The 26,350-nt window shown below is 41.5% G+C and overlaps 1 long non-coding RNA gene across 1 annotated transcript; it reads left to right on the plus strand.

Annotated features, from left to right (window-relative positions):
• The first annotated feature begins 22,392 nt into the window (after positions 1-22,392).
• Positions 22,393-23,523, plus strand: LOC122063412. Its single transcript, XR_006135327.1, has 2 exons — positions 22,393-22,747; positions 22,887-23,523. It is a non-coding gene; the product is annotated as an uncharacterized LOC122063412 (long non-coding RNA).
• The last annotated feature ends 2,827 nt before the right edge of the window (positions 23,524-26,350 follow it).

Here is a 26,350-nt window from a genome sequence, read left to right on the forward strand (position 1 = left end):
GTGGTTCGCACACCTAAGCCATGCCCGCTCACGTATCATGAGGCCATGTATGAGTATGGAAGGTATGTTATCGTATTAGATGATAAGAACTTGGTCCACGATAAGTGGCGGGAGTGAGATACGCATTAAGAACCCATTCCCCACCAAAATTCAGCAAGGTTGGCCATGTTCTGGCCAACTGGTGGGTGGTTACTGGTAGGTGTGACCCTCCAGTGTGACCCACTTGTTGGGAAACATGGGCCCCAATAAGCCCAACTTGGGTGAGCACGCGTGTTTCGGGTTTCCCGTCATAATGAAATCATGTGTGCCGATAATGCCGGTTACATTGCCTGGTATATTGATTTAATGTGTTTCGGACCATAGAATGACAAAACCAAACAAACCTCAATAGATATTTATAACCCAAGGTATAAATAGCATTTACTCCTCTCTCTCTCTCATTTATTATTTCAGCAAGAGTTTGGTGGAGAGGAGTAAAGGGAGAAAAGAGGAGAGTGAATGGAAGGAAGTGAAGGAAGTGCTTCCCTTTGATTTCTGAAGCCGTATCTTGCCTTTTCATCGCCGGAATAGTGATCGGCGCCTTGAGATCTACATTTTGAGGTAGGTAATGCCATAAACCCTTGAAATATGATGAAACCCTCTTGTGTGTGTGTGGTTAAATCAAAGGGTTAATAGAAACCTTATGTGATTTCTTTGAAGGTTTAAAGGAAGGGAAATCAAGATTTAAAAGCATTTTGGTGACATTTGAGTTGGGAAAAAAAGGATCCTAAGTTCTTTGGGGTTTCTTGAGCTAAGGTATGATTTTGTTCTCAAAACCTTGATGTGAACTTAGATCTATGATATGTTCAGGTGGATGAAGCCCTAAATGTGTGGGAAATGTGTTGGGAACAACCCCTTTGGATTCCCAAGAGGTGGGATGAAGAAGAGAAGAATGACAGCAGAACCCGTTAAACACTGGTGGGTAGCATCGGCGGGTAACCAGACCCACCAGTGTGACCCCCCAGTCTCACCTCGGCTTTAGAGTCTACAGGTGGGTAAGACCAGCGGGTACCCATACTCGTCGGTATAACCCACCAGTCTTGCCTGGTCTCTGGGTTCCTATCGGCGGGTAGGACTGGTGGATACCTAGACCCGCCAATAGCACCCACCGGTCTTGGGTTAGCCCCGGGGTTCTACTGACAGGTAGGATCGACGAGTACCAGACCCTCCGATGCCACCCGTCAGTGTATGTCTATGTGTTGTCTGCCTGGGCTTGCATAGGTGGGTCCTCCTATCCACTTGTGGCCCAAATGAGCTCCGCTCGAGCTTGAAATCATCGGCAACCACCCATGCATTATTAAACTCATCGTGACCATGTCTTGCATCGTTTTATGATTCCAAGTTTGAATCATAAGTTTCTTATATGTATTAGGTTTCAAGACTTTCGTCATTGCACGTCGGATCTTACTTATACTGTGTGTGCATATTCTTGTACAAGAATAGGTAAGTGGGGAGAGGATGTTGACCTTAATTTTGGGAATGTTTATTGCATCATCCTCATCTTATGTATGTACCATCATGCCATCTATGAATGTCATCTTCATGCATCTGCTTGTCTACCATTGGATGCATGTATGAATTGTCATGTTGTATTTGAATTCTAAATACTTGTTTCTTGCTTTGAATTATGAGCATGGCTCATTAAATTGTTGGATGATGATGATTAGTTGGGCATGTGATAATTTGCTAGACTAGATGCCGTAGTCGGCTTGAAAACCAAAGCATTGGTACGCCGTGGAATGGGACATGGAAGTACTATGCAGTCGCACTATCTCATATAGGAGCATGTGGTTAGGATTTGACATTTTCTCATGCTACAACCCTTCCCAATAGGGATTAAGGTGTTGGGTTAACACTGGGGGGAAGTATCGGTCACGGACCGCCGTGGAGGTTAGAAGTACGCCTGGATGATCATTACGACAATTGAAAATCTTAGTAATATATTCAGAGGGCCAAGCGTACTGCATTTATTTTCTGCTGTGGTTCGGCCATGATTTAATTTTCTACTGTGGTTCGGTCACAATTTACTTTTCTGTTGTGGTTCGGCCACCATTTACTTTTCTGAGTACTCACGGCCAACCCTCTCCGAAAACCCTATGGGCGTATTGTGGGATGAAAAACGCGTCTCGAACCCGGGGTATACGCGCACTGTAGTTGTGAGTAGCACGTAACCTATGACTTAATAATGTTGCCTAGATAGATATGCCTAAAATGAATCACATGTATGTAGTATCATTTGAAATGCAATTGCTTGTGTGAATCTTTCTTTCCATTTACTGAGCTAGTGAGCTCACCCCTCGTGTACACATCTTTTTAGATGATTTTGCAGGTTTCTCGATAGAGGAACAAGTGTTAGGGTCCATTGACGAACCTCCAGTGGGAGATGGGTGGGTCTCGAAAGAATTTGATCACGGAATCGGATGCCCGTGCGAGAGTTGTGTTGCTGGACAATATTAGTTAATACCAAACACAATTATTCTTTTTTATTCTTCTGGCATATTCCCCTTTTTGTGCTCACGATAATTAATTTGTGATTTCTTGTGTCAATATCATGCCTATGGGCCCACATGTAAATATACTATATATAACAATTTGGGTATCAAGAGTAAGTGGAAAAATTTACAGGTATATAAATATATATGACAAGACTTCCGTTGAATTACATTATTATATTTTTGTGTTATATGTGGCTTGCTGTGTTGTGGTTACAGTATTAGATGTGTCACGCCCCGTTCACTTAGAATTGGACCGGTGACTGGGTTCCCTCCGGATAATCCAAAACCACTAGGATCATCTGATACAGTAACCACAACACAACAAGCCACAAGTAATCAATGGAATATAATAATATAATACAGCAGAAGTCTTGTAATAAATGATTACCTGTAATTTCCCATACACTCTTGATACCCGAATAGTTATACATATAATATTTATATGTAGGTCCGTAGGCATGATATTTACACAAGAAATAGCAATTTAACTATCGAGAGCACAAAAGGGAAATATACCAAAGAATCAAAAGAGTACTGTAAATGGAATCTGTCACTGTTGCTCTGCAACACAACCCCCATACGGGCAACTGTCACAGTGCTTGAATTCTTTGGGGACCCACCAATCCCACACTGGGGTTTTGTCAGTGGGACCCGACATAGGTTCTTCTACAGAGTATCCTGCAAAATCATCTAAAAATGTGTGTACATGAGGGGTGAGCTCACTAGCTCAGTAAATGGAAAGAAATACGCACACAAGCAAATGCATTTCAAATGATATTATATGCATGAGATTCATTTTAATCCTAGTCCACCTAAACAAATCATTCTAGGTCATAGGTAACGTGCTACTCACAACCACAGTGCGCATATGCCCCCGGGTCCAAGACATGTTCTCCATCCCGCGATATGCCAGTAGGGTTCTCGGAGAAGGCCCACTGTGAGCACTCGAAAAGGTAAGTCGTGGTCGAACCACAGTAGAAAAGTAAATCATGCCCGAATCATAGCAGAAATTAAAAGCAGTACAATTCGCCCTCTGAATATAACACCAAGGTTTTCAACTGTCCTAATGATCAGCCAGGCGTACTTCTAACCACCATGGTGGTCCACGACCGACGCTTCCCCCCAATGATAACTCAACACGTAAACATAGCACGAGGGAATATTAAATCCTAACCACATGCTCCTATATGAGATAGTACAACTGCATAGTACTTTTGTGTCCCATTCCACAATGTACCAATGCATTTGTTTACATGCCGACTACGGCATCTAATATGGAAATCCCACACATAATCAGAAAACATCGTCATCATAATCCATCATATGATAAATACATTCTCAAGATTTCAAGCAAGTAATCATGCATATGGAATTAGAGATGCAACATGTTCAGTTCTAAGTGCATCATTCATTCATCAATCATATGCATGGGAATGGCAATCAAAATGTCAATATAGTCTATGAATGCATAGAAAGCCAAAAACACTCCGAAAATTAAGATCAAAGTCCTCTCCCCACTTACAAATATTTGTAGAAGAATTAGCACTCGCGATACAGGTAAGATCCAGAGTGAGAAGATGAGTTTCTCGAAACCTAGCACTGATAAAGGGTTTATAAATACATCCAAATTAGGACTATAAATGACGTAGGATACGGTCATGACACATTTAATAGCGTGAAGAAGGTTGTCGATGAGTTTGGTTTCAATCGGAGCTCGTTTGGGCTACAAGTGGGTCATATAGGTGGGTAGGAGAACCCACCTGTGTAGTCTGCCTAAACCGACGGGTCATACTAGTGGGTCAGGCACCCACCAATCTTACCTGTCGGTAGAACCAGAAGTGCAGGTGTGATTGGTAGGTCACACCGGCGGGTCAGGCACCTGCCTGTCTTACCCACCAATAGAACCCGAGGGGATAGGTGTGACTGGTAGGTCACACCGGTGGGTCAGGCACCCACCAGTCTTACCTGCCGATAGAACCAGAGGGGACAAGTGTGGCTGGTAGGTCACACCGGCGGGTTAGGCACCTGCCTGTCTTACTTGTCGATTTTCTTAGATTTTTGCTGTTTTCCTTATTTCTTCCATTCCAACTCTTAGAACCCCAATAGGGTGATTCCCATTTCATTTCCCACGTATTCTAAGCCTCATCTACTTCATTGTACCATGGATCTAAGACAACAACAAGATTTGGGGAAAGAAATCATACCTTTACTTGGAAAACCACAAATCTTGGAATCCTTTTCCCAAACTCATAACCTCCAAATATTTGTTTCTCTTCTTAAATACTTCAAGGAAATCACACAATGGCTTCATTATCCTTTAGATTTAAACATATACAAAGAGGGTTTCATCAAATCTCAAGGTCTATGATGTTACTTACCTCAAAATGAAGATCTCAAGTCACCGAACACTATTTCGACGACTGAAAGATGGGGTGTGGCTCCGAAATCCAAGGGGTAAGCCTCTTTCCTCTTCCTTCTCTCCTTCCTCTTTTCTCCCTCTTCTTTACTCCTCTCACCCACTTTGCTAAAAACCATAAATGAGGGAGAGAGTGTTATAAAAGCTATTTATACCCTAGTGTTATAAACATCTTCTAAGGTCCGTTTGGTTTTGTCCATTTATGAAACGCATTAAATCACTTTTCTGGGTGAGGCAGCTGACATCATCAGGAATATAAGATCACATTACGACGAGGAGGCCGAGACACATGTGCTCATCCAAATCGGGCATGCTGGGGTCCACAAAACCCCAATAGGTGGGACACACTGGTGGGTCTCGCTCCTACTAGTGACACCCACTAGTTGGCCAAACAAGCCAATCTTACTGTATTTTGGAGGAAACAGAGTCTCAACATGTACTTCACTCTTGCCACGTGTTGTGGATCAAGTTCCAATCATTCAAGTACGATAGTGTACCTTTCCTATTCATACATGGCCTTGTGATATGTGCAAGGGCACGGCTTAGGCGTGCGGATTATCTCGGGTACCGCCTCCATCTTATCCAGGCACCCCGTATTTGACGTCGCCCTTGCCATCATATACCACAAGGCACCAGCATCAACCTATTTCGGTTCAGACCCTGTAAGACCAAACCAAACCGATCGGTCAATAAATCGGGTTTAAAGAGCAGGGCTCTACATCTACCCCCTATCTTTAAAAACTTCATCCTCGAAATTGAAGTTACTTGGTAGTCCAAAAAGATGAGGATATTTGGCCTGGATATCATCTTCTTTCTCCCAGGATGCCTCCTCAAGTGAACGATTGGCCCATCGCACATTTACAAAAGCAATGGATTGATTACGAAGAGTCTTTATCTTCCCGTCCAGGATTTCAGCAGGCTGCTCCTCATAAGTCATATCGGCCTTTAAATACTCCGATTCCACGGTTAGCACGTGTGATAGATCATGTACATACCATTTCAGCATTGAAACATGGAATACATTGTGCACATTGCTGAAAGATGGTGGAGGGGCCAGCATATATGCTAATGAGCCAACCCGTTTCAAGATCTCAAACAGGCCAACATATCTTGGACTCAGCTTGCCCTTCCTGTGGAACCTGTGTAGGCCTTTGGTAGGAGAGATTTTCAAAAATACTTTCTCCCCTTCCTGGAATTCAATATCTTTTTTGCGGTTGTCCACATAGCTCTTTTGTCGGGATTGGGCTACTTTGATTTTCTCATGAATGACCTCAACTTTATCACAAGTCATCTGTATCATCTCCAGCCCAAGCGTTCTCCGTTCTCCTACATCATCCCAATATAATGAAGTTATGCACCTTCTCCCATACAATGCCTTATATGGATAAATTTCGAACAACTATTATTATATGCAAACTCCATAAGAGGTATATTTTCTTCCCAGTTGCCCATCATTTCCATCGCACATGCTTTGAGCATATCCTCTAATATTTGTATAGTCCATTCAGATTACCCATCAGTCTGTGGATGAAAGGCAGTGCTTAGGTTCACCTGTGTTCCCATAGCATACTGGAGGCTCTTCCAGAATTTAGATGTGAACCTTGGGTCTCTATCCGACACAATGCTCAAAGGCACTCCATGCAAGCGGACTATGTTTTCCATGTAAAGTTGTGCCATTTTGTCCATGGAGTAGGTAGTCTTGATTGGAATGAAATGGGCAGTCTTAGTGAGTCTGTCAACTAGCACCCAAATTGCATCCATTTCCTTAGGTGAATGGGGTAACCCGGTGACAAAGTCTATAGTAATTATATCTTTTTTCCACTCCTGTACTAGGAGTGGCTGCAGAGTGCCATATGGTCGATGTCACTCTGCCTTGACTTTCTAACACGTAAGGCACTAAGCAACATATATGACTACTATAATCTTCATCCCTGGCCACCAATAACTTTGCTTAAGATCTTTGTACATCTTAGTGCTTCCAAGGTGAAGCATGTACTTAGAACTATGTGCTTCCTTAATTATCTTGTCTTGAATCCCCATGTCATTGGATACACACAATCTACCTAGAAACAATAATGCTCCGTCATTGGCTATTGTGAAATTAGGATCGTCCATCCTTTGCTCTTGGATTTTAACTATGATTTTCTGCAACTCAGGATCCATGGGTTGTTTCATGATTATTTCATACCTAATGGATGATTGTACTTGTAGGGCCGCTAGAGATATAGTTAATTACTTGATATTTTTCTGGCTGCTGATCAAGCTCTAAGGTCGATCCTTCATTCAAAATGATTTCATCCATCAACATGGCTTTTTGCTTAAGTTGTGGGCTAGTGGCCAAATAAGCAAGTGATACAGTCTTAGCTTTCAGGCTCAATGCATCAACGACCACATTAGCCTTACCTGGATGGTACTGTATGTCATAGTCATAATCTTTTATGAGTTCCAACCATCTCTTTTGTCTCATGTTTAGATCCCTCTGGGTGAAGAAGTACTTGAGACTTTTGTGATCACTGAATATCTCGCACTTTTTCCTATACAAATAATGGCACCATATCTTCAAGGCAAAGATAATTGCTGCCAACTCCAGATCATGAGTGGGATAGTTCTTCTCATATTCTTTCAACTGTCTAGATGCATATGCCACTACCTTGCCATGTTGCATAAGAACGCAACTCAGCCCAACTCTGGAGGCATTCGCATAGACTGTCATTTCACTAGTGCCCTCTGGTATTGGTAGTAGTGGGGCTGACACCAATTGTTTCTTTAGTTCCTGAAAACTGTCCTCACACTCCTTTGACCATTCAAATTTCACTCCTTTTCTGGTAAACTTGGTCCTTGGGGTGGCAATTCGGGAAAAAATCTCAATGAATCGTCGGTAGTAGCCTGCTAATCCCAAGAAACTTCTGATTTCTATTACATTCTTGGGAGCTTCCCACTCTACGACTGCTTTTACTTTTCCCAGGTCAACTTCGATCCCATTCTCAGACACTATGTGCCCTAGAAATCCAACTTGTTTCAACCAGAATTCACACTTGCTAAATCTTGCATAGAACTATTGTTCTCTCAATCTTTGAAGTACCATTCGCAAGTGTTGTGCATGCTCTTCTTTTATTTTCGAGTATATCAGGATGTCATCGATGAAAATGATGACCCACTTATCACGAAAATCATAAAATACTCAATTCATTAGATCCATAAAGGCTACTGGTGCATTGGTTAAACCAAAAGACAACACTAGGAATTCATAATGACCATATAGGGTCTTAAAAGCCGTCTTAGGTATATCACTGCTCTTTATCTTAAGTTGGTAATAACCAGATCTAAGATCGATCTTTGAGAATACTTTAGCACCTTGCAACTGATCGAAAAGATCATCTATGCGCGACAAAGGATACCGGTTCTTGATGGTCAACTTGTTCAATTCCCGGTAATCGATTCACATACGCAAACTCACATCCTTCTTCTTAACAAATAGAACTGGGGCACCCCAAGGAGAAACACTTGGGCGTATGAACCATTTCTCTAACAAATCCTGTAGTTGAGTTTGTAACTCCTTTAATTCGGGTGGTGCCATTCTGTACGGAGCTTTAGACACTGGTGCCGCTCTGGGAACCAAATCAATGGCAAACTCTAATTCCCTATCAGGCGAAAGCCGGGTTAAGTCACCTGGGAAGATGTCGGGAAATTCCCTGACTACCTTTAATTCCTCTAATGGTGTGACTTTTTCTTCTACATCTTATACTTAAAAGCTAGGTAGCTCAGACATTCATTTTCCAATAACTTTACCACCAGTAATGCAGAGATAAGGATCTTTCTAGGTCATTTTATTTTATCCGTTTGATACACAAGCTCTTCGCCATTATCACTCACCACTTTAATTTTCTTCTCGGCACACATGACATTTTCCCGGTGAGTAGATAACCAATCCATGCCCAATATAACATCAAAATTCTGCATATTAAATTTGATAAGTTGGGCATCCAGCTTCTTCCCACCTATTTCAATGGAACATGGCCCGTACACTTCATTCAACTGTGCTACCTCACCCATAGGTGTGCTAACAATCAATTTACTTTCTAGAGCCTTGGGTGTCATATCAATCTTTCTAGTAAATATTTTAGATATAAAAGAATGTGATGCACCAGAATCAAATAATACATAAGCCGGTATACTCGAGATAGTTAGGGTACCTGTTATGACATCGGGGCTTGCCTCAACCTCTTCAGCTAATAATGCATACATTTTTCCTTGAGGTGGACCACCTTGAGTCAAGGCGGGTCTATGAACAGGAGGCTGACTCTACACCATAGCTGGCTTGTATGGGCAATCCTTTGCAAAATGCCCAAGTGAATGGCAAACATAGCACCTATTTTGAGAGGCTAGCACAGGTACTGGAGTCCTCTGTATCTGGCCCTGTGTGGTAGGAGGACGAAGTGGCAATGGAGCTATAGGTACTATACTAGTATTTGGACAAAAAGAAGTAGTACCAGTCTATTGGCTGGTCTAGGCATGTAACCCGATGATCTATGGGGCTGCTGATATGATGGTCCATAATTATATGGGCCATGAAAACTCTTGTTTGGGTTACCTGAATCTGCATAGGGGTTGGACCTCTTCCAAAGTCCAGGTGTAGTAGAAGACTCTCCTTTCTGCTTGTCTTCTATAGTCTTGGTCTTCTGTACAATTTAAGCAAAATCAGTCAAGTCCATGGCCCCCAAAATTGTGCCAATAGATACTTTTAGCCCTTTTCAAAATTTCTTTGCCTTTTCCTCTGCTTTTTTCATGTGTGGAGGGATAAAGTAGAATAATTTCTCAAACTGCTACTGGTACTCAAGGACAGATTTATTTCCCTAAGTCAAAGCTAAGAATTCAGTTTCCTTAAAATCTCTAAAGCTGGCGCGGTAATAGTTTGATAAGAATAGTTCCTTGAATTGTTCCCATGTTGGTTCCGGATGGGTTGCCACCAAAATAGGCTTAGAAGCCTTCCACCATGAATCAACTTCATTTCTTAACTGTAACCCGGCACAGATGAGTTTCTGAGGTTCTGTACATTCTACTACCTCAAATATCTTTTCCATTTCCTAGATCCACCGATCTGCCTCTAGAGGATCACTCCCCACCTTCGTTAAGATAGGTGGCAAGTGTCTCTGAAATGATTCCACTAGCCTTGTAGTAGTGTCTGTTGGTGGATAGTATGAAGGATACACTGGATAATACTGATACGGGGGAGACACCATATATGGTGGAGTGCCATAAGAAGGAAACCGTGGAGTAACCCAGGTGGAGTACCCCCAGGTTGATCCTGTGGTGCTACTGTAGGTAATGCACTCCCTTGTGTCTCAACAGATGGTGCTCGAGGAGAAGCCCCCCCGACTGTACTCCAACACCGGGTACAACAAAAGATTCTTGTGGAAAAGGTACCCCACGAGGATGTTAACCTATGAACATAGAGTGCAACTGTCACACCCCGTTCACACTGAACCGGAGCGGTGACCGAGTTAACACCGGTTAACCCAAACCTGCCAGGATCATCAGATACTGTATTCCACCACAGCATACACACACTAACATAAGTTCATCAGATCAGCGGAAGACTAAGTTTTACCTGTGAATAAATCCCATATACTTGATACCCGAATTGTGATACAATAATTATATACATTTGGGCCTGAAGGCATGATATATACACAAAAAGAATATGATTCAAATACCAAGTATATACAGGAAATCATCAAAACCATCAGAGTACACAGCTCGGCTCGGTTTCAAGGCTGGAGCTCAGCTCGGCATCAGGGGTTGTGCCCAGCTCGGCATCACATAGAAGAGCTCAGATCGGCCTCGGAAGTGGAGCTCAGCATGGCCTCCAAGGTGGAGCTTAGCTCGGCCTCAGAACTGCTGTCCCGCAGCACAGCTCTCGCACAAGCAGTCAGCGCCGTGCTCTAACTCCTCAGGGGTCCACCAGTCCTCTTCAGGAAACTCGACTGTGGGACCCACCCCATGCTCCTCAGATGTATGACCTACAAAATCATCTAAAAAGGGGGTGTACACGTGGGATGAGCTCACTAGCCCAGTAAGTAGAAAGGTGGACCACACACAACAGTCCACACATCACAACACATCATATGCACTACATGCCATGCTATACATTTTAAATCACATCTACCTAAGCAACATTACTAAGTCTTTGGTTTTAGTGCTACTACAACCACAGTGCGCGTATACTCCGGGTACGAGCCGCGAACTCCCTCCCGCGATACGCCCATAGGGCTGTCGGAGAAGGCCCACCGTGAGTACTCGAAAAAGTAAAGACAATGCCATCCACCGGCTCTCAACAGAAATGTAAATGACTGAAAATAAAGGTGCTGACTCCAGCAATTTAAAAGCAGTACGATTGGCCCTCTTGAATGTACCACCGGGGTTACCGACTGTCCTACATGACTCGCCGGGCGTAATGCCTAATCGCCACAGTGTCCGATAACCGCGACCCCTGCTTCCCCCCAAATGGCAACCCAACACCTTAACCCCTGTTGGGAAGGGTCGTAGCACGGGATGGTGAGAATCCTAATACCGTATGCTCCTATAGGACAATAGTACGACTGCATAGTGCCTCCGTGTCCCATTCCACGGGCCACCAATGCATTCGTTTCCAAGCCGACTACGGCATCTAGTCTATCAATGCATTATGCACCATGATGTCCACATTCAACATATAAACATCTCATTCAATTGGCATTTGAAAAGTAAACATAGCATATATGCACATCAATGTGTGGAATGACTAATCTATATAGCATATTCATAATGACATGACTAGATTAGATATAGTTATATGAATGCCAAACAAATGCCTTGAAACAAGGCCAAACGTCCTCTCTCCACTTACTTGTAGCGTACAAGGATTCCCGTTCGGTACGGGTGAGATCCGGAGCGAATCGGGTAGGATTTGGTGAACCTAACATAATTGAGCGGGGTTAGTACTTCACCATTTTAGAATCAAAATTAATGAAATCCGATGTCAAAATCGTGTTTAGAACGTCGAAAGAAGGTCACACGTCCGATTTGGGCTCGATCGGACCTACGGATCACCTTCGGGGCCAAACAGGTGGGTAAGACAGGTGGGCTGTCTACCCGCCGGTTATACCCACCGGTTATGACCGGCGGGTAGGTACCCGCCGGTTATACCCACCGGTTGTACCCGCCGGTTTGGCCAGGAACCTCTGCCTTCTCAGGTGGGTACCTCTCAGGCGGGTAGGTACCCGCCGGTTGTACCCACCGGTTTTGGCGGAAAAACCTTGTTTCTTCCCCATTTTCTCCATTCTTTGGGGAATCAAATAGGAATTTCCCCCACCCATTCTTCACACCCTCAAGGTCCTATAGGATGGTTCTAACCTAGATCTAGGTTAGATTCAAGTGAGGGAAACCATCTTACCTTCTTTGCTCAAGAATGACTTCAACCCTTCAAATCACTTCAAACTCACAATGCTTCTTCTACCTTGTCAATATCTCTTCAAATCCTTCAAGATCAACACATAAATCATCTATTAAACCTTAGATTCATCATTCCAAAGGGTATTTACAAGATCTCAAGAACCATACTCAAATCAAGGGTTTAAAGCTTGGGTATGGTGAACGTTCATAAAACCCAACTTTTCTTACCTCCAACTGTAGATCTAGAGTTGAAGATTACTCTCCCGGCACCGGAATGGCAAGATCTAGCTTCGGCGCCACTGAAATCCTTCCTTTCTTCCTCTTCCTTTCTTCTTCCCTTTCTTTTCTCTCTCCTCTTTACTTTTCTCACCAAACGTACGAGGGTAATAAATGGAAAGAAAAGAAATCATAAGCTTTATATACTATTCCTACTTAAGTGAATAGTGATGGATGGGTCACTCAGGTGGGTGGGTGTACCCACCTATTATACCCGCCTGAGAGCCAAAACTTGGGATTTTGACCGGGTTCGGACCTCGGCACGAGCATACGATGTAGCATACGTATATACCTTAAAATACGGATATAATACCTGTTTTATCCGTACATAGCCTTATGGTAGGTGCACATATACGGTTTGGGCACTCCCGTCTCTTCTGGCACTGGCTCGGACTTGTCGGGCCAGCCGGTGTTTAAGGTCACCCGTGCCATCATAGCCCATAAGGAGCCTGCTCTAATATCCTCTGGCTCGGTTCCTGCATGGTTAAACCGGTTCAATCGCGAAATCAGACCGGGTTTAAGAAGCGGGATATTACAATTACCCCCCCTCTGAAAAATAGCCTCCTACAGTTGACGGTGTTAAGTCAGAAAAACGAAAAGATACTTTTACCCTTGCACTAAAACATTCTTAAAGCCCATTGCTCAACGTCTTCTCCACTCTTTATTGTTGAGAGGGTTTTGGAATCTTGTATATGCATTGAGTGTTGTACCAGAAGGAGATGATTATGGCGATTTGAACCTGAAGGAATTTATTTTCGAAGATCAGAACGATAGAGTGGAGTAGATTCCGACGATATCCAACGTCCCTTGTTGTTTTTTGGTGAGCTGTGCAACCTGATAGCACCGTCATCTCACTTTCGAGTGAAGGTAAGTAAAACCCTACAAATTCCTCTTCATTTTCTACGATAAGGCGATATCTAGCATCCTCGTTTTTTGGTTCTGAGAAAATCTTAGAGATTTTGGTTTTTTTTTGGCTAGAATATTATTTCATTAAATGATAATAGAAAAAGTAAAATTACATAAAAACTGACTGGGACCACTAGAGCAACTTAAACCCTCCACCTTCGGCATGACCATCAGCAAGGGGAGCAAGTAGTGCACTAACAGAATCGATATCTATGCCTGTCCAAAACATCATTTTCCAAGTCCTCAGCAATGTGTCTTGGGAAGGACACCGAAGATTCAGAGATCCCAGATTTTGATGCCTTTTTAGCCAGAAAATCCGTTATCGGGTTAGCTTCACGAAAGCAGTGAGAAATTTTCTAGGGGATAGAATTCAAGAAGGAGGAAGTGTGGAGCCATCTTTGGAGAATGAACCACGGGATATGATTCCTTTGAACAATAGCTACCACCATGGACGAGTCCGATTCAATCCACAGACCACTAACTCCCAGCGATTTGGCCATCAAGATCCCTTCCATGACCGCCTCGAATTCCACCTCATAAATTTTTTTAATACGTAGAAAAATGCTAAAAGAGTCACAGACCTACCCTTCATTGTCACGGGCAATGCCCCCTGCACCAGCCTTGCTTGGGTTTCCCAAAGAACTACTGTCAACATTAATCTTTATCCAGTTTCTCAGAGGTTTATACTAGTGAATTTCCAGGGGTAGGATGAACCTTGGATTTTCCATAGGCAGACCCAGCTCCTATAGAAAATAACATCGTTGGGCGTTTAACTTCCCCCTTTAACCGCCTAATGCAAAGCACAAGCTCTTGGCAGCTAAAATGAAAAATTTACCTTGCACTTCTGGATGAGTCCTCATGGAATCTTCTATTCCTCTCCCACAAATGTTTTTCGCCAAAATAGAAAAACCCATAAGCCATGGATTTTATAGATTTATTACACGGGCCTTGTCTTTCCACCATGAAAACAAGTCTTCCATCTCCTGATGTTGCTGCCAACCTACATCAAAACAGTCAAGAAACTTTTTTCCATACTGAGTAAGAGAGAGCACAGCTAAGAAAGATGTGACCAGTGTTCTCTTCAGCCTGCTTGCAGAACACACACCTGGAGGCGAGGGATACCCCCTTCCCTTTGATCTGGTCGTCCGTAGGGAGCTTCCCATGGCCCAATCACCACCCCAGGGTAGAGTACCTACGAGGCAAGTTTTTTCACCACACCAACAAACACCATTGAATTTTCGACCCCTTTTTTCTAATGTCTTCCCATGCCGAGACAGTATAGAAAGAACCCAAAGGCATCAATTTCCAAATACACTTATCTTTTGCTGTATCTACAGGGAGCATCACCTTCTAGATTTGCTTAAAAATGTTGCCTAGCTCTTTCGAATTCACCCTAGGGAGGGCCCATTCCCCATTTCTATTGAACTCCCCCACCTTGGCATTAAAACAAAGAGGAGGAACAACTAATGTCTAAATTTCATCTATCACAGACGTTGGACCCCACCACTTATCCTTGCAAAAATTACCAAGGTTGCCATTGCCAATGATCCAATGCTCACGTTCTTCCGCAAAACTCCACATCTTCTTTAAACCAAAGGCAATAGAAGAAGAGCGACCTCCTTTATGGAAGTTGCTGTGCTTCTTGATAAATCGAGCCCTTAGAAAATTGCTGGCTACAAATTTTTCATTCTTGATTCGCCACACCAGCTTTCTCAACATCGCCTTATTTGTATCTCTAAGCCTCTTGACTCCCAGCCCCCCTTTCTCCTTAGGCTTGCAAAGAGAGTCCCATTTCACAGTAATTTTTCTAACAGTATCCATGTCTCCTGTCAAGATAAATTCTGCATCCACCTCTCCATCACTGCGAGAAGTGAGGAGGACTACCAATATATAGTGAAGCTATGGTTTGAAATGCCAGAGATAACAGAACGAACTAGCTCTGTTCTCCCTGCCATCGATAGAAGGTTGCCTTTCTAACCAGCTAGCCGCCCCTTCACCTTATCCATCATGGGTAAAAGTGCCTCATTCTTCACTCTGCCCTTAAAAATCTCGATCCCCAGATATCAAATAGGGAAGGAGCATATCTGAATTCCTAGAGTGTCTACTATGTTCTGCTTTCGAGCAGGAGAAATCTTGCCAAGGAAAAGCTTGCTTTTTTCTAAACTGATGCACTGAACAGAGAAGTCCTAATACTGAATTAGAAATTTTTTTAAATTTCTAACATACCTTAGAGAGGCATTGGTGAAGATGAATATGTCGTCAGCACAGAGGATATGACCAGGTGCAGGTGCTCCTCTAGGTCCATTAATCGCCTTCAACTCTTTGCTCTGAACCAACCGCGACAATCCCCTGGAAAGCACTTCCTCTACAATAATAAATATCATTGGGGATATAGAGTCTCCTTGACAAAGGCCACATTCCACCCCAAAAAAACCCTGAGGGCCTCCATTCAAAATAATTGATATTTTAGTTGAAATCAGAAGCTGGTGAAGCCAACGAATCCACTGCTCAGAGAATCCAAATCTACGCAGAACCTAGAAGATGAAGTTCCAAGAAATTGTGTCGTGAGCTTTTCTAATATCTATTTTCAGACCAAGGCCGCCCCCTCTAGTCGCTAAGAACATTAAATTCACCAACTCAGAGGCCACATTGATATTAGTGTGGATTAATTTTCCTTTTTAGAAAGCTCCCTGTTCTTCTGACATCACTATAGGGAGGAGACACTCTAGGCGCAGCGCCATCACTTTAGAAATTATTTTGCAGAAAAAATTCCCCATACAAAGGGGACGATATTTATCTAAAGTATCTACACCTTCCACTTTCGAAATTAAAACCATAAAATTATTGTTCACCCCATTAGGCATAGAACTCATGCGAAAGAATTGTCTGACAGCATTACACACCTCGTTTTCAACCGTATCCCAGCATTTTCGAAAAAATGCTCCAAAGAATCCATCGAGACCGGGAGAGCTGTTTGGGTCAAGCTCCTAGACCGCCCTCCTAATTTCCTCATTCCCTGGGAGCAAGTCCAAGCTATAGGAGTCAGCTTGGTTTAAAGTCCTTCGAATACAGTCTAATAATTGCACATAATCCACCATAGGGGCAGCCCTGTGGAATCTCTCATAAAAATCAATAATAAATTCTCCCAGCTGATTATGCCCTTCCATAATATCCCCATTCGGCTTTTTGAGAGATCTAATCATATTTTTATTTCTTCTCATCTTAGCAGAAAGATGAAAAAATTTAGAATTTCTGTCCCCAAATTTTAACCATTTAATTTTTGCCTTTTCAGCCCATATGCGCTCATGATTCTCCAGGGTCTTGATCAAGGTTGTCTTCGCATCAGCTTCCAGAGAAAAAAGGTGCTCATTCATACCCTCTCTCTCAATTTGGCCCTGAATCAGAGAAAGGACATTCTTTACATCATCCAGTGCCTTATCAAGATAGGGAAAGGAGGATCTCACCCAAATCTTCAGGACCACTTTTAACTGCTTTAGCTTGGATGTTAAAACAAAGATTGGAGATCCCGAGATCCATTCAGACCAAGAAGACATCACCACCCGGTTGAAATCTTTGTGCTCCATCCAAAACTGATGGAAACGGAAAGGGAAGTTGTAAGGGCATTGGCTTATCTCAGAAGATAACACCAGAGGGGTATGGTCATAAGCAATTCTAGGCAGAACCTTTTGCAAGCAGTCTTGAAATTTAGCTAGCCATTCCTCATTGCAAAAGGTCCTGTCAAGCACTGCGCTAACATTTCCTGCTCTCCTATTGTTGCTCCATGTATATTTCCTTCCAACTGAGGGCACTTGAGCCATGAAGCAAGCATCCACCATAGCACTAAATTCCCCTGCAGATCCCAGACTAAATGCACCAGGACCATGCTTTTCATGGGAGTATAAGGTGGCATTAAAATAGCCAATTAGAGCCCAAGGAGTAGGGGAGTGAGGGGAGTCCGCGACCAAGTTCATCCAAGGAGATCCTCTCTACTCTGAAGTAGTTAGCATAGACAAATGTAACTTGCATAGGGCTGAGATTCCATTTCAGAGATATAAAAATATGCTGTTTAGAATCAGAAACCACCACAGGGATATCCATATTTCTTTTCTACATAATCCAAAGATTAGAAACTCTACCAGGTCTAGTATTGTAAATGAAATTATTAAAGAAACATAACTTATTGAAAAAAAAATTCAGGAAGTCACTCACAGGCACCATCGGTTCTACAATGCACAGAAGATTAGGATTTTTCTTCTTAAATAAATTGCTCAAGGCACATCTACCGACCACCTTCTTAATTCCTCTGATATTCCAAAAGAGAATCTATATAAGATCACTTTTTTGAGGCAACTTGGTGGTCGGACTTAGCAGTCTGACCCTTCTTTGCTGTATACTTTCCCTTCCTTCTAATATCACCCTCTGCCCTGGCATGTGCATTGTCGAGTTCGGCAACTTCTTTGTGCTTGATTATCACTCTTCCACCCTCAATGTGGGAAGATTGCATTCCCAAGATCACATGGTCTTCACTACCCCATTGCTGACCACGACCACTGATACCACCCCTAGCATGATGCCAACCCCTACGAGTACCAACGTACATCACTCTATTCATTCAAGGGGGTAGGGTACAGGATATCTGGGCCAATTCTTCGACCTCGTTCATTGCCTTACCACCCTCCAGCGTTTCTTCCCTTTCCTGCGCAGAGGACTATGATTCTCTCTCTGAGGAGAAGTATTCCGAATCACCTGAATCAGATCCAGACCCATACCCACTGCCAAGTGGGTTATCCACCATAAGAGAGTCAAGGTGGTTACCATTAGGGGTGTCAATTCGTGGCCCGACCCAACTAAACCGATCGGGACCGACCGTTTATAGACTGGCCCAGCCCGGACTATTTATTAAACGTGTCGGGCTTGAGCCCGACCCGTTTATAAATGGTCAGTCTCGGTTTTGCTACTTGGACCTTCGGGCGCCTGACCGAGACCAGCCTATTGTGCACCGACTTGGCCCGACCCTTTAATGATTGTAGAATACCTATTTTACCCCCCAAATTAAAGAATAAAAACTAAAAAGTAAAAGATATGTTCACATTTTAAATAATGGTTATATTTGGTATCATTTATTGATTTATTGTCATTTTTTTGGGCTTGCATGAGTGGGCCAGAATATAAGAGCACATTTTAAAGAGGCCCCGTTTAAAAACCGGTTAAAGCCCGTTTAACATTAAACATGTTCGTAGCCCGGTTAAGGCCCGACTAAAGCCCGATTAAGGTAGCCTGATTATAGCCCGAGACCGACCGACCGAATATAAAGTGTACCATGCCCTCAATAACTAAGCCTGATTAGTTAAATGGGCAGACACGGTGTAGCCTTTGAAAGTCTTTAAGCCCGATTAAGCCCGACCGAAACCGGACCGGCCCGACCGGTTGACACCCCTAGTTACCATCTTGACCGAGGGGCATAGGAGTAATTGTTTTTTCATGGCCTGATGAATATCCCCAATGCTATGCACCTGGGATGAGTCGGCTGGCCCATGTGGGTCATTATTGTTTTGCTCCAAATCCAAATCCAAACCGTTAAGCTCATTATCTAAGCCCAGCACGATCTTTGGCCTTGCATTTGCTTCCATATTTGACTCTAATTCAAAATTTGAATTAGCATCTTTATTGGTAAGAAAGAAATCCACCTCAGTGTCCAAAGGCCTCCTTGATTGAGGCGTTATTGGTTCCAAGGGATTTGGTTCCTTATCATATTCATCTTCCTTATCAGATTCACCATCTCCATAGGTGGTTACCACACCAACGTGCACAACCAAGCCACCTCCATGTGTGGCTGCAACGCCGACAGGCTGCTGCGATCAACGCGACGAAGAGATAGCCTTAAGAACCACCGATCCCCTTAGCGGATCGTCAACATAAATTGCACTTGGGACACCATCGTCGTCCATGTGCCAAGCAGCCTTAGAGTTTGCCAATTTTTTCTCTCTGTAGTCTCTAATGGTGTGACCCACCTTCTTACATAAACAAACCGCACTTCCCTATAGAGTCCTTATAAAATAATTTCTGTTTGAATCAAAATAGATTCTCAGTCCCAGGCTGCTTTCGTTCAACCTGAATCTCATCTGGCCGCACACCCCAGACTTCCATCTTAACGAGAACACGAGCATAGTTACCATACATGACATTTTTCGTTCATTGATCAAGAGCAAGAGGATGATCAACAGCTTTTGACATGGTCAGCAACACTTTTTCGTGCCAGTACTCTAGCAACAACTCTGGAAATCTCACCCATACGAGAGCCTTATTTATAGGTTTTTCATGAATACTGAAATCAAGATGCCATCGTTGAAAGCGCACCAGTAGACCACTAACCTTCTCAGGACTTCTCCTCCACATTGAAAGCATATCACTCTTAGTATCAAACTAAAATATAGTGTAACCCTTACCCATGGGCACCATTTTCACGATTCTCTTCAAATTTCAAGTCTTGCTAGCCTCCCTTCGAACGTCGTCCAAAGAAACATATCTGAAGTTGATTCTACCAATCAAGGTAAATTGATATCTTCCAAGCCGATCCTTGTATGCATCCTGAAGGATGATCACCTTGGTGGAATTCCCCGCATGAACTGGATTAGGGAGTTCGTTAGCCTCAGGGAAAGAACTGCCGATAGCTTTGGTATAAGATTTCTTTAGACCTGGAGCCACAGAAGGCCCCCTACTATAGGAACTGTTGCAGCGACGAAATCCACACCATTAGCATTCTGAGTGGGTGGAGGAACATCAGCATCCAAGCCAGCACCCTCACCATCTTCCCTTCTTTTCATCCACCAAAAAATTGTAATTAGCTTCTGTTTCCCTCTATCCGGTGGCCGGCCAACGAGGTTTTCAGAGCAAGACGCAAGACCATCACCACTTTCTTCAGACATTTCTCTCCTCCTTAGAGATTTTGGTTTACCACACACTATAACTATATATAAAGGTCGTGGCCTCTTCATCGATTTGAGAATTAATACGGTTCAGATTTTTTTCTGAAAATTGTTGTGGATTTAGTAAATGCTTGGGCTAATTCTCTGGTACAGTAGGTGGATTCTCTTCACCAGTTAAGTGCTAGATCTCAGGTATTGCATATCAGTTAATATGGAAAAAAAAGAGGCAAAAATAAAATTTAGGAAAACAGAGACCACCGAGACAAATATATCTCTTTTACCTCATATCTCTATTTTCTTATGATCTATCTGAAATTCTGGGTTTACCCCTTGACATAATCTCCACTCCATCAATCCCCTTCTGCTTTCCAGGCCAACCATATCCTTACTCGAAAACTATTGTTAGGGCCTGCTACATTAATATGATACTTGAAACTATAAAAACTCAAATATCTACCAATTGATTTGCTATCGACATATCTATCATACATGTTCAGATGACATTCATCCAGAATCAACTAAGCATTGCAAAATGTGAGCTGTGGCAATAGATGTTCATTATAAACAATAAAGAAAGGAAAAAAAAAAAATGTTGGGAAGGATTACTTCAAATGTCCAAATGGTTGCCTATTTTTCTTATGAGCAGACTGATATAGAACTTGCACTTGTGGTGAAGGTCAATGTAAGGTTAGAACAACAAAGACAAGTGCGAATTATGGTTGACCCTTTTGGTGTTGCCCACTTTCAATTGGGGTATGTCTTTGTCCCTTTTCTATATACAAAATTTGTTTTTTTTTTTCCTTTTATTTTAAAACATGTATGGCAATCATATTTAATTGATTCACTGGTTGGCAACAAGGGTTGTGGTAAGTTCGAATGGATAAAGGAGGCAAATCCTAGCTTTACCAGATAGCATAGTACATATATGTCAAGTGGCGAAATAGAAACTTTGATATCTACATCTACATCTCCTTCCCCTTCTCTAGAGTATATTAACAGCTATCTAGAAGCCGCAATTAAAGAGTCAGAGGGTCATACAAGGACATTGGGAGATGTTCTTGATGCAATTAACAAGTTAAATGTAACAAATGAGGGGATTCATTTAGTTGGAAGAAGGACAATAGGTGTAGTTATTATTAGTTTTGGATTTTTTTGGGTTTTAAACATTGTAATGGTGGATGGTTATGTACACTTTCATATTTATGTAGTGGCAAAGTTTTATTGTCTATTCACTCTCCCCTTTCAGTATATTGCTATCATATAGTTTGTAAAATTAAATACCATTTGGATAGCTTTAAACTGTTATAATTCAAGACCATTTGGACAACACAAAAATTTGGGCATCATATATTTTCTATAATTGAAGACCAATTGGACATGAATTTGCTACAAAAATCTGTTCAAAATAATAATGACTCATAAAATTCTGAAATGCAACCACAATGAGATGCCCATCAATACTTCCCATACATTGGAAGTATAAAAATTGTTCACACAATCTATTTCCATAAGTTTAAACATATCAAAACGGTCTAAAGTTTAGACATATCAAAATGTTCATTTCATCAACATTAGTCAATTGCATTAAAGTCCTAGATGACCACCATTCCTTATGTTTCAACTACATTTATAACCAAACAGTCAATCACATATTTGACTTTCACCTCCTTCTGCACCAACAGTTGATGCTAGTCTTTGTGCAATTCTTTCTCTTCAATTAGTCTGGATTTGTGCTATCCTTGCTTTTTTACTGACTTGCAGACTTGTAATTGGAGCTGAAGTAGAATTTTGTGATGGTAAACATTTGGGAGCTATTGGATTGACTGTTTGGGTTCTTTGCATAAGCATTAAAGATTTATTAATATATATATTTATAGGGAGAGGGATAAGTATGCTAGCGGGTCACCTAGGAATAAAGTATGCTAATAAGGTTTTAACCATAGGATTTAGTTATCTTAAACAAAACCTTTGGATGAAAGGGAAAAAATCTAAACCTTCCCTCCACCCTGCTACACATTTTCTCTACCCCTGCAACCATTCTGAGTTGCCATAGTCTGGTTTCTCACTCATGCCTTCTTCTCCCCACAGCCCTTTATCTCGATCACTACCCCATTCTCTCTCTCTCTCTCTCTCTCTCTCTCTCGTCTCTTTTTCTCTTAATCACATTTTCTTCATCTCTCTTCTTCAACGAAGAGCAAAGTCATTGATCGGAAATATGGAAATCTTTAGATCACATCGGAGAATTTCTAGAATTTGAGGTGAGTCATTTTAGATCCGTAACTTTCCTCATCTTGATTTCTTGATTCTTCTATTATGATTTCACCTTTTTCGCATTTTGTAGTCTTTTATCTATGTTTTCGGATGATTTAGGGTATATTTGTTTGAGGAATTTTGCAGATCTGATTAAGGGAGAGTTGTTCACAATAGATTGGTTGGGGTTTTGTGGGGCTCTATCTTCTTTATTTGCATATGATTTTTTTTAGAGATCTGGTTTTGAAGGGATCGACGTCTCGTTTGGTGTCTTCGCTGTGAAAATGTCGATGCTATCACCTAAATGCTATTCAAATTAGGGAGGTTTAGAATGATAATCTTGAAGCTGAATTTTCTCTGATTTGGGAGATTGTTGACGGTTTCCCTTACGTCACTATGGATATGGAGTTTCCAGGGATTGTTCTTCTTCCTTTCGGGAATTTTAAAACTAGTTCTGATTATCATTATCAGACCTGGATTGGGATAGGGCTGGCAGGCTAGTAGGGAAGCTGCGATTGAGCAACCGTTTGTAGCTCAACCCGCCTACTCAAGGATCAGAAAGCTAGAATTTTGGAAGCAAATATTATCTTTTAGTTTATTATTGTTCCCAATGCACTAGCTTGTATTATATGTGCAGGATGGAGCTTTCAAGATTATGCTTTGATGGAATAGTGTCATGTTAATGGAGTTTTCAACGGCAATACTGTATTTAAATTACAAAAACTTGAGCCAACCTTGTATCTTGAATTTATCACATTTTATTTGATTCTCTATACCTCTCCAACAAGAAGTGGCCCTCAATGTTTCTGCAATTTAATCATCTGAGTACCTATGTTTTTATGTGATTGTTCATCTCCGAGTCCAATCAAGCGCGATGAATTTTCACTAGGATGAATCTTTAATAAGAATGTTAATGAAGGTGCGGTATGCCGAGACTCGGTGAATTTGTGGGAGTGGGAGTGGGAGTCGGAGTCAGAGAGGGAGAGGGAGAAGAAGAGGAACCATAGAGCAGCAATGTTGGGCAACTTAGGTAGGACAACAGAAACGAACGATTGAGATCGATTATGTTTCATCTAAGGGTCAATAAACGCTAACATACCTAATTTTCTTAGGTGACCTGCTAGCATACCTGTCCTTTTCCCATATTTATAATAATAAATGATGAAATAGATATAAACAAAGTATTTCCTTCATACCAACAGTAGTCGTAGAAGACCTTACTTTCTTCCCTTTAGTTGGACCTCTTGGACGTGTTCTCTTGTTATGACCAGAAAACTTGCATATGTTACATCTAATAGATGATGCTTTCTTTCTATACTCACTAGGACCTGCCTTACTAATTTTCCTTTCCCTATTCTTGTGTGGTATGTCTGGTCAGTCATCTTCTTAGTGATGTGGCTGTACTACACCCATTGGACTATTCATTGACAAGTCTAGCAAGTCTAGTATTGGATGTATTATCTTGCTATATGTTTCCATGTAAATTTTCCTTGTGAAATAGTGATCACAATAACTATCAAGTTTTCCCTTCTAGTAATGATACATATTGCAGCATACTTAAATGGCAATCGAGTAGCTCTCTAGACAAAAAATCATAACTTCTAACTGTCAACTTAACTACATGTCTTGAAAGTCCATCATTAACCTTAAATTCATTGAATCTACAGAGATTTTCATACATGACCTGGTTGCTTGTTGGATTGAATTCAGCTTCTTTTTTATGTTGGTGTGAATCCCTCATTAGAAGAACAAGCTTCTCCATACCTCTTTTGCGTCATCTTCACTAAACTAATCCTCAGTTGGTCAATCAATGTTATTATTGGTTTGCCCCTAAATGGTGCTCTCCAATTATTGAAATACTCTAACATGTTGTTACTTTTGTGACCACTCTTTGCATCACAGTCAAACGCATGTCTGGCCTAAAATCTTATGGGATTTGTCATCAACCAGTCATGGGATTTTTGATTAGTGTTTTGTATATTTGTCATTGCCTTTTCAAAATCAACTCTAGTGTATGCTCTACAGGCAGTCCAAAATAGTAATTTCAGTTTCTCATCTACATATGTGGTCTTGAAGTTACTATATAGATGTCTAGCACAATGCCTCTGGTAAGAGCCAAGAAACATCTATGCAATGGAATCAATCAGACCCTACATGCAAGTGAGCAAATAGAGATTTCAATCATTAAGTCAATCAAAAAGTCTAGAAAAAAAGAAATAAAACAAAATTGAATGCCTTTCAGTCTACATACCTTCTGTCCATCTGACATAAAAGTGAGATTTATCAAATCATCTAATTTTAAGTGCAATGCATTATATAAATTGTCTAAAAATCATCTCCAACTATCCTTGGGTCCAAATTCCACAACACCAAGCACAAGAGGAAATATACCATTATTTCCATCCATTGATATTGCTATAAAAAAAACTCCACCAAACCTGTCTTTTAGATGGCATCCATCCAATCCTATAGATGGCCTACATCCTCTTAGAAACCCAATGTTAAAAGCTTGATAACAAATAAAAAAACATCTTAAAAATAGGAGGAGCATTAATGTTTTGCCTTGTAATAAACTACAACTTAACATGGTCCCTGAATTTTTATGCCTAATCAGTTCACCTTATGAAGGCAATTGAGCATATGAATGTGCATGATTTCTTTCATTCTTCTCTTTAGCAAGCAATCGAGCCCTATACATTTGCATATAATTTGGCTCAATCACATACTATTGCTTCAAGTTGTTGTCATGGTACTAATAGCTATTTTAGGTTCTACCTTAAGCTCAGTAGCCAATTTCATTGATATCCATCTAGATGTGGCATTATTATTGTATGGCAATGAAACACGTGCATGATTTGGTCTATATGATTTAATCATTTATGTAATCCCATCATCCAAAGGTGAGGCATGTATCCTCCAATTACATCCATCTCCTGGATAAATAGCAGTGATCCTGCTTTTCTCATTTTTAATTCTTATAATCTCAAAACCTTGTTTTGTTACATAATCTCTTAAAGCAATCCTGAAATGGTCTACATTATCAAAAAACATACCTTCACTCAATTTTAGATTGCCCCTTTCATCAATCCCAACACCTTTTCTTATCAGATTAGGTTCAACATACTCATCAATTAACTCTTCATAATCTATAAAGTCACCACTTCATCCAAACCCTTCCTATGAAATGTCATCATCAAATTGATCAGCCTCACTTTCTGTATCATTTCCTATTTCATTGTCATTGTCATTCTCAATTCTATCACTTATAGGACACATGTAATCCTCATCATGAGCTGTATCAGTGATATCCATAGGTTCATCTCTAGAAGTACCACAACTACTAGAAGATGATACCCTATAATCATTAGGAAAGCTACCACTAACTCCTACAGTTGACCCTCTGTACACCAGTAGAAACACTAGTACTGCCAATATTGGTAGGAGATCTAGTGACATTAGCTGCATACCTACTAGTAAGCCTAACAGCTTCAGAACTTCTTGAATTCCCACCTATAGCATCACCCATCATATAAACAGTGGCATAACTAGATGCCTTGGATGTAACATCTTCCATCATAACAGCCTTAGCATTAGTGGATGCCCTACCTATA

Source organism: Macadamia integrifolia, unplaced genomic scaffold, assembly GCF_013358625.1.
Source record: "Macadamia integrifolia cultivar HAES 741 unplaced genomic scaffold, SCU_Mint_v3 scaffold1316, whole genome shotgun sequence".
NCBI classification, from domain to species: domain Eukaryota; kingdom Viridiplantae; phylum Streptophyta; class Magnoliopsida; order Proteales; family Proteaceae; genus Macadamia; species Macadamia integrifolia.